The following is a 9,168-nucleotide window of genomic DNA, read 5'->3' as shown; positions in this document are numbered from 1 at the left end:
TGGATCTTGCTCTGTAGACCAGGCTGGCCTTGAACTCACAAAGATCCTCCTGCCTCTGCCTCCCAAGTGCTGGGATTAAAGGCGTGCGCCACCACTGCCCAGCGGTTGCTTCTATTCGTTACTGTGACTTGGACCAAGGAAGCAGGAACGTGTTGTATTATTGCTTTTTCTCTCCTCCCCTCCCTCTCTCATACCTTTCTTTGCAAACAAATGCCCTGCTGTCCCAGTACCATTTGTTGAAAACATGTATTTAGCTGTGTGGGTTTATGTCTACATGTATATTTTTGTGCCAGTAGCATGCTGTCTTGGTTACTATGACTCTAGTAGAATTTGAATCAGCTAGTGTAATACCCCCAGCATGTGCTCAGGATTGCTTTGGTTAGTCAAGATTCTTGATACTTCCATGTGAACTGTACATAGCTTTTGTATGTCTCTTCAGAATAACAGGGGGATATTGTTGGGAATTTTATTGAATGTGTAGATTGCTTTAGATAAGACAAGTACTTTCACAGTCTCAGTTCTACCAATCCAGCAGCATGGGCAGTCTCTCCATCGTCTGGTGTCTTCTGTGTCTTTTTCTAGTGTTTTCTCTGTGCAAGTGTCTCACTGCTTTCTTTTAGGTTTACGCCCCAGAGTTTACTGTTGGGAGGCAGTCATGAATGTGTGGGTTTCCAGCTTTCTTAGCAGCGTTGTTGCTGAGTCTCAGAGAACTGCCGATTCTTACATGTTTATTTCGCATCCCACATACTTGGCTGAAAGTGTCTATCAGTCCTACAAGCGTTCTGGTATTGTTGCTGTCTATAGGGGATAGGATCATATTGTCAGCCAATGGGGAGAATTTGAATTATTTCCCCATTTTTATCCCTTTGGTTGCTTTCTTTCTCTTGAGTAAGTAATATGGGTGAACTATTATATTGGAGTTTTATATTGAATAAGAGCCCCAAGAGTGTACATCCTTATCTTGTTCTTGATTTTAGAGGAAATGCTTTCAGTTTTTCCCCCTTTTAGCATGATGTTAACAGTGGGTTTGCCTTATACAGACTTTATTGCATTGAAGCACGTTGGCTAATTTCCTCAGGGCCTTTTAAATGACGGGATATTTAATTTTGTCAGTGCTCTTTCTGCATCAGTTGAGATGACCATGTGATTCTGTTTATACAGTGTATTACATTTATTGAGCTATATAGGCTAACTCATTCCTGCGTTCCAGGAACGATGCCAACTTGATTACGATCTTTTAAATGTATCATTGAGTTCAGCTTGCAAATATTTTGTTGAGAACTTTTGTATCTATGTTCATCAGAGGACTGGATCTATAGTTTTCCTTTCTGGTTGTGTCTGTATCTGGCTTTGGGATTAGGGCGATACTGGTTTACAAGGAAGGATGAGTTTGGAAGCATTTCTCTCTTTCTATTTTATGGAATGGGTTCAGGAACATTGGTGTTAGCTGTTCTTTAACATTCAAGTAAAATCCATTGGTCAATCCCTCCAGTCCTGTGTTTTTCTTTATTGAAAAAACATTTTATGTTACCACATCAACCTCATAACTTGTTATTGATCTATTTGGTTTTTTGGGGGATATCTTTTTAGTTCAATTTTATTAAGTCATTTATGTCTAAAAATCTATCAAAACTTTTTCTAAGTTTTATTTTTGGAGGGTAAGATGTCAAAATAGCCTATAGTGGACCCTCTGCACCCTCTTCAGTGGTAACTGCTGTAATTTCCTCTGATTCTCTTGATTTAGATCATATTTCACTTTCTTAGTTGGTTTGGCTAAATCTGTGTCAATCTTGTTTCTTTTTTCTTTTTTGTAGACAGTATCTCACTATGTGTCCTTGGCTGGCCTAGAACTCACTCTTTAGACCAGGTTAGCTTCGAGCTCACAGAGATCAGCCCATCCCTGCCTCTCAAGTTCAGGGACTAAAGGTGTGCACCACCCAGCCCAGCCTTCTTTGTCTTCAGGAAACCAGCTCTGTTTGGCTGGCACTTTGTATTGTTTTCTTAGACTCTCAGCTCCTACGTTTTTATTTCCTTTGGATTTGTCTTGTTTTTCTAAAACCTTAGGGTACATCATTATGTTTCTTATTTAAGATCTCTGTGATTATTATTTTCTTAGAATTATTTATTTCATGTGCATGCACGTGTGTGTGTGTGTGCGCGCGCGCGTGCATATGTGATCCATGATGGTTGTTAGAAAGCAATTTCCAAGAACCTATTCTCTTTCCACATATGGGTCCTGGGGATTGAACTCAGGGTGTCAGGCTTAGCAGCAAGCAAGTGCTCTTACCCAGTGAGCCTTCTCATAAACCCTATTTTTTTTAAATATAGGAAATCATAGTTATACATTTTCCTTAGAACTGTCTTTGTTATATCCCACAGACTCTGATGTGTTGTGTTTTCATTTTCATTTGATTAAATGAATATTCCCTCTCTCCTTTCTTCAGTGACTCACTTATCATTTGAAAAGAGATCGTCCAATGTCCTTGTGGTCTTATCGTTTGGAGAGTTCCTCTTGGCATTGATTTCTAGTTTCATTCCATTGTAATTTCATAAGATGCAAGACATTACTTCAGTTTTAAAAAGATGAAAATTTATTTTTATTTTATGTGTATGGATGTTTTGCTTGCATGTGTGTGTATGCGTGGTACCAAAGAGGGCCAGAAAAGGGAGTTACAGATGGTTGTAAGCTGGGCGAGGTGGGTGCTGGGAACCAATCCTGGGTCTTTGTTGCTCTTTCAGGGAACCCATCTCTCCAGTCCCAGTTTTTTTTTTTTTTTCTGAGATTTGTTTTATGGCCTAAAATGTGTTCTGTTTTGCAGAATTCTCTCTGAGCTGAGGAAGAGAAGCTGTATGCTGCAGCAAGGCGTTGGACAGCATATTCCGTAAGTCCATTTGTTGTATTAGTGTAAGGTAATTGTGAAGTTCCTCTGTTAATTGCTTTTAGTTTGATGACTCATCTATTGGTGTGTGGCAAATTGAAACCACTCACTATTATTTTATTGGTGTCTGTGTGACCCAGTAGTTTTTGTCTTATGAAACTGATAGAACCAACATTTGATGCATATGTTCATGTGGGAGCACAGTCCAGGGATGGAGTTGTGTGAGGAGAATTCTAAGAGCTTGTGAGACACTCCAAGAAAATAAGACAAGAAAGAGTCTTGGGCTCTCAGTTTCTTCAAATGTGTGTCCATGGTGTGCTACCTCCCAGGTGTAGCAGATAGGGGTGAGTTTCCTTCAGATCACTCATTATTGCTTGCTGGTGTTATTCAATTAACTGTCTAAACTACCCTTTGTATGCCTCTATGGGCAAACATGTTTTTGTCACATGCAGTTTGTCCTGATGATTGTACACAGCTTGAACTCAGGAGAACTTTCCTCATGGGATTTTCTTTAACCATAGGGATAAAGTTGTCTGAGGCTCTGAGTAAAGCTGGCTATTGCACGAGACTTTAGTCCACCTCATTTATCGCCTCCATTCTTCCAGGTCCTACCACCTCTAGAGCTGTGAAATATAAATACAGTTATATCCTTTTAAAAATAGACTTCTCAAATATCTGTATAAAGTAATGGGTTTCATTATGACATTATCTTACACATATACAATGTTTTTAGACCATGGTTACCCTCTTTATATACTTTTTTTTAAATTGAATTTTTTTATTTTTTTGAGAATTTCATACATGAATTTTATATCTACATTTTTCCCACCTACCACTATTCCCCTCAAATATCTCGTTTCCCCTACTCTCTCTCTCAAATTCATGACCTCTTCTTCTCTAATTACTATATATATATATATATATCTCCTACTGAGTTTATTTAGTATTGCTCATATGTACATATGCTTAGAGCTGACCACTTGGAATTAGATAACCAATGGGTGTGGAGTGCTCATCTCTAGAGAAAACTGTTTTTCCCCTCCCGGTGCCCATGACTGCCAGTAGCTTTTGATCTATGGGTGAGGCCTTGTGAAATTTCCCATAAAATTAACATGTCTACTGGTGGTGTCGTTATGTAGGCATTGTTTAGGGAACCATCTGTTGAGATTTCAGGGTTGTAGTTTCCTGTCATTCTAGAAAACACTACATAAAATTGGTGTTCTGATCTTTCTGCTCTTAAAACTTTCCACTCCTTCTGTGACATTCCCTGAGACTTAGCGGTAGGAGCTGGGCACCTCATGGTCACTTATTCTCTGCATTTTAACCAGTTATGGAGCTCTGTGATGGTCTCCATCTGCTGTAAAAAGAAGCTTCTTTGATGAGGGTGAGAGCTGCATTTGCCTGTGGGTAGAAGGATAAGTATCTAGGATAGAGTTAAAAATTATATCGGGTTAGGAAAGTGGCAGAGTAGACTCCTCTCTAGATTCTATGACTTTACTAGTCACAGGTAGCTATCCTATCAGACATGCATTCCCTCCTGTTCATTGGGCTTTGAGTCCGATTGGACAGCTGTTGGTTACCCCCAAGCTAGAAGTACCATCATTGTACCATTGGGTCTGTCATTATTTTATTTGTAAGCTTTATAGTTGAGTGGGACTATTGATTGCTTTTTTCTCTTTACAGCTTATGTAGTTTCTTCTGTTACTGTGGGAGCTAGTCCTCAGGGAAGAGACTTCTAGGTCAATTCAAACTCTATTCTTCCAACTCCCATGTGTGAAGTAAGTGGCGTCTTCAATAGTAGCATCTTTCCTTCAAGTTCTGAAGGCAACTAAGGGCAATGGCAATAGTCTATATTGTTTTGGAAGTCTTTTGGACCCCCTTGACCAGCAACTCAAAGGTAGGTTTCCCATGCCTAGAACTAGGGTTTCTGTTAGGTAGCCATATGGTTCTTGAGGGTGGCATTATCATCCTGTGTAGTGTAACTCTATTTGAATTATATGTTTGTATATGTATCTATTTATACACACATATGTAAATTATATGTATATATTTTTAAGTAAGCATATAAAAACATAATTTTTCTATTATTCTTCCATGGCTCTTCCAAATATCCTTAGTGTTGTTATCCTTCTTTCCCCTGTAGTCCCCACCCCCCTTTCATACTACTTTCTATTGCCCTCCTTGATAGAGCCTTTGCTGTACTAAGTTCCCAACCCAGGAAGACAATGGCAGTATGTCACTCATGTGTTCTTGATGCACTTGTGCCTTCGCCCACGTGCAATGACCGTCATCGTCGTCGTCATCATCATCATCGTCTCCCACTGATTTTGTTATGAGAGCTGCTTTGAACGTGAGTGAGTTGTTCCTCTTTCCTCTTGGGCTCTATTTGTTTAGAATATAATTTTCCATGCCTTTGCTTTCAGTCTTGCTTAGCCAAGAAGCGTGTCTCTTCCAGGCAGCCAATGCTTAGATGTTGCTTTTACCCTGCACAGACAGTCTAGATTTTTTTAATTGGGAGAATTAGGACCATTTACATCCCAGATTATAATTGAAAGGTATGTGCTAATTGCTGCTAATTTGTTATTTTTCTAATATTTGACTCTTTCTTAGTTCTGCCTCTCTCTTCTGACAATGGGTTTTCTTCTTTCCTGTGTCAACCATGCAAGTCAGCTGTGCTCACCTCTGCCTGGATAGTTTATGTCAACTTGACACCATCTAATGTCATCAGAGAGGAGGGAGCCTCAGTTGAGAAAATGCCTCCATAAGATCGGGCTGTAGACAAGCCTCTAGGGCATTTTCTTAATTAGTAATTGATGGGGGAGGGCCCTGTCCAATTGTAGGTGGTGCCATCCCTGGGCTACTGGTCTTGGGTTCTATAAAAAAAGCAGATTGAGCAAACGATGGGAAGCAAGCCAGTAAGCAGCACCCCTCCATGGCCTCTGCATCAGCTCTTGCCTCCAAGTTCCTGCCCTGTGTGAGTCCCTGTCCTCTCTCCCTTTGATGGTGAAGTGTGATGTGGACCCAGCTTGCTTTTGGTCATGAGGTTTCATCACAGCAATAGTAACCCCAAGTAAGACATCACTCTAGCAGCAACACTGTGCCATCCATCCCAGGACCAGCTGTGATACCCACCTCTCTAATAGCAGGCATGCAGGGGACAAAAATATCTTAAACCACAAAGTTATGAAAGAGGATTTAAAAAACAAGAAAAAAAATCCAGAAATGGGAAGCTAAAGAAAAGTGAGAATATTGGAAAAGTGAAAAGGGAGGAAGCGGGAGGAAGGCGGCAGGCGGAGGCCAATTTAAAAGAAAATATAAATTTCTGACTATAGAAGATTAATAAGAAGACCTCAGGAACATAATACAAAGAAAAAAATGTGAGGAAAAAAAGAGGTTGGGAAAGGTGGTACAGGCCTGTAGAGCAGCCGAACAAAGGGACTGGAAGGGAGTTTATTGTTTGAGGGAGCTGACTTTTCCAAAGGATCTGAGTTCAGTTCCCAGAACCAATGAAACTCCAGCTCCACCCTTGTCTGGCCTCTAGAAGAATCTGCACATATGTAGCACACACACACACACACACACACACACACACACACACACACACACACGCTCTTAAGTAAAAATACATCTTAAAAAAAGGAACAGAGGCAGGAGAATTATGAGTTTGAAATGTGGCTCACTACTACTGTCAATTTACACATCTGTCTAGGTCCTCTTGGGCTGTGTATCCCTTGGACAGGAAAAGCTCAGGGGTATTCAGATCGCCCCTTTCTCCCGCTACCCCGTGAGAGTGGTTTGGAATGGGAGTGGTTGGAATCGCTTTGTTCTTCGTTTCCCTGCTCACCAGTACAAAGTAGCCTGGAACCAAAGTTCCCTGGACCAGAATTTACTCAGAAACAACTAGCTTGAAATCTCCTCTCCCTCCATTATCCCCCCACCCTGAGGTTGGTCTTGCACCAAAATGGCACTTCGGGATCTCAGGTACTCCATGACGATGCCCACATGGAAAGCCCGCTAACAGTCTGTGCCTGATGAGGGATTCTCATTAGGTCCCCGACTTTGCATTCCCACCGCTGCGCTTTCCTGAGGTCCAGTCCCTGCTAGCCACCCACGGTGTCAGCTTAGCTCTGCTTGCTTGAAAAGAAATCAAATTCTACTCCCTTCTGGGTCTCCTGCCTCAGTTCCCAATCCCATTCCATGTGTTCTTCAATGAGTTTCGTTTCAGCGGCATTTTGCTGGATGGACACTGGGTCCAGATGTTGACACTGGCCAGAGCAGCATGACAATACTTGCTGTGTATTCTAAAGGAAAAAGTAATGTTGAGCCCTGTTTCCTATAGCAGTGTGCTTGGTTTCATCCCTCTTGCAATGGGTCCCAGCCACAGCGTGGCGCCTCTCAGGAGCCAGCTCCATCTTCTGGATCTGCAGAGTCCACGCCTCTGTTCCCCATGTTTCTGCATCAGTTGCTCCCCCAGCCCCCCTCCCCCGTGCTCCCTGTTACTCCTCCCTCTGCTGCACTGCTGTGGGCTCAGGGACCACGTGCTGCTTCCTCCACCTTAGATCAATAACCAGGCACTGTTGGTCCCTCTGAGGTGCTGTCGGCCAGTGTGTCCCCTCAGTCACACGCCTCTGTGAGAACCTGTTTTTGGTTTGGTTTGACTCCAAGTCACTGAGAGGCTAAACTTTGATCCACCATCTTGGCTACCCTAGACTTGACACTTTTGTCTAAAATCGGTTGTCCATATGCGCATGGATGGGTCTTTGTCTTCTCTCTTTGGTTTATGTTTTTTGCCCATGGTATCCCATTGTGCTCGTTACTACTGGTTTGCAGTGTTTGGAATCATGTGGTGCCTGTCTTCCAGGCCGGTCTTTTTTTTCAAAGTTATTTCATCTTCTTGTTCTTTCGCATCACCACATGCGTTTGAGAATTAATTTAGCACTTCCTATAAAATAGTCTTCTGGGACTTTGATGGACATTGTGTCAGTCACACTGAGCACTTCTCAGAGAATGGAATACTGAGTTTTCTGAACTTTGAACATATGAACTTGGGGGGCATGTTGGGTATGCCAGGAGAATATGTGGGAAAACTGCATAGTTCTGGGCCAGGCTGCAAAGTGTGGTCATCCTACTTCATGCTCCCTTGTCACTTTATGTGATGACATCTCACTGGTGGTGTGGTTCCTGGAGCTCCTTTTCACTTCTGTTAGCCTCAAAATTTATTATGCTTCTTGGCCTAAATATCTAAACTCACAGTATCTCATTGGCTATTTTTTTATGCATGTCAAAAGTGACAGTAGATAGCCTTATAAATTAGCTCCAAATAAGAGTTGCACAATAGATGTTTTCCTTGGATCTCACTTCTTCACTCTGCTGTCTATCCAACACACACATGATGAGCACTCAGTAGTGGGCATTGCTCGGTCATTTTCTTCAGTGTTCAAGGGCTCATTCTGAAGGTAAGATAAAGTGCTCAGTGTGACTGACACAATGTCCATCAAAGTCCCAGAAGACTATTTTATAGAAAGTGCTAAATTAATTCTCAAACGCATGTGGTGATGTAAAAGAACAAGAAGATGAAATAACTTTGAAAAAAAGACCGACTTGGAAGACAGGCACCACATGATTCAAAACACTGCAAACCAGTTGTAGCAATCACAGTGGGATACCATGGGCAAAAAACATAAACCAAAGAAAGTCAGCAGGAGAGAACACAAAGACCCATCCATGAGCACATGGACAACTGATTTTAGACAAAAGTAGTCCTTAAAATTGTTGTTGAATATCCATCTCTATAAGGTACATTAAACAGCAGATGGACAATGCCCTGTGTATGCTTGCTTAGTCCTTTCATATGTCCCCCTCCGCTGGAGCACATGAGAGCCTGGACAGTCCCTGGAGCTAGTCAGGAAGAGTTTTATTGGGGAAGGAGCGGAGGGCGTGAATTGTGGCCTTCTTATATTCTGGGTGGATCAAAAGCAAAGCTCATACAGAGTTGGCAAAAGAAAACTCAAAATATATTGTAGCAAAAAAAAAAAATCTGGATTAGTTCTTGATATTGCTGCCAGCAATCTGGTAAGATACATGAGGACACGGCCTTCGTTGCTCTTTGCTATCAGGGACTCAGGGTCACGACTGCTTGGGTGGAGCAAGGCAGGAGGGGTAACTTTGAAGCTCCTTGCCATTATCAAGAGCAGGAAGTGAAGCCTCAAGGATGTTATTGGAGATTTCTCTCTCTGTTTAGTTCTGGGTCACTATGGCTTCCCATCTACCTCTTCTGAACTTTGCCCTT

Source organism: Peromyscus eremicus, chromosome 15, assembly GCF_949786415.1.
Source record: "Peromyscus eremicus chromosome 15, PerEre_H2_v1, whole genome shotgun sequence".
Classification (NCBI taxonomy): Eukaryota; Metazoa; Chordata; class Mammalia; order Rodentia; family Cricetidae; genus Peromyscus; species Peromyscus eremicus.
Note: the sequence above shows the minus strand (reverse complement) of the source record.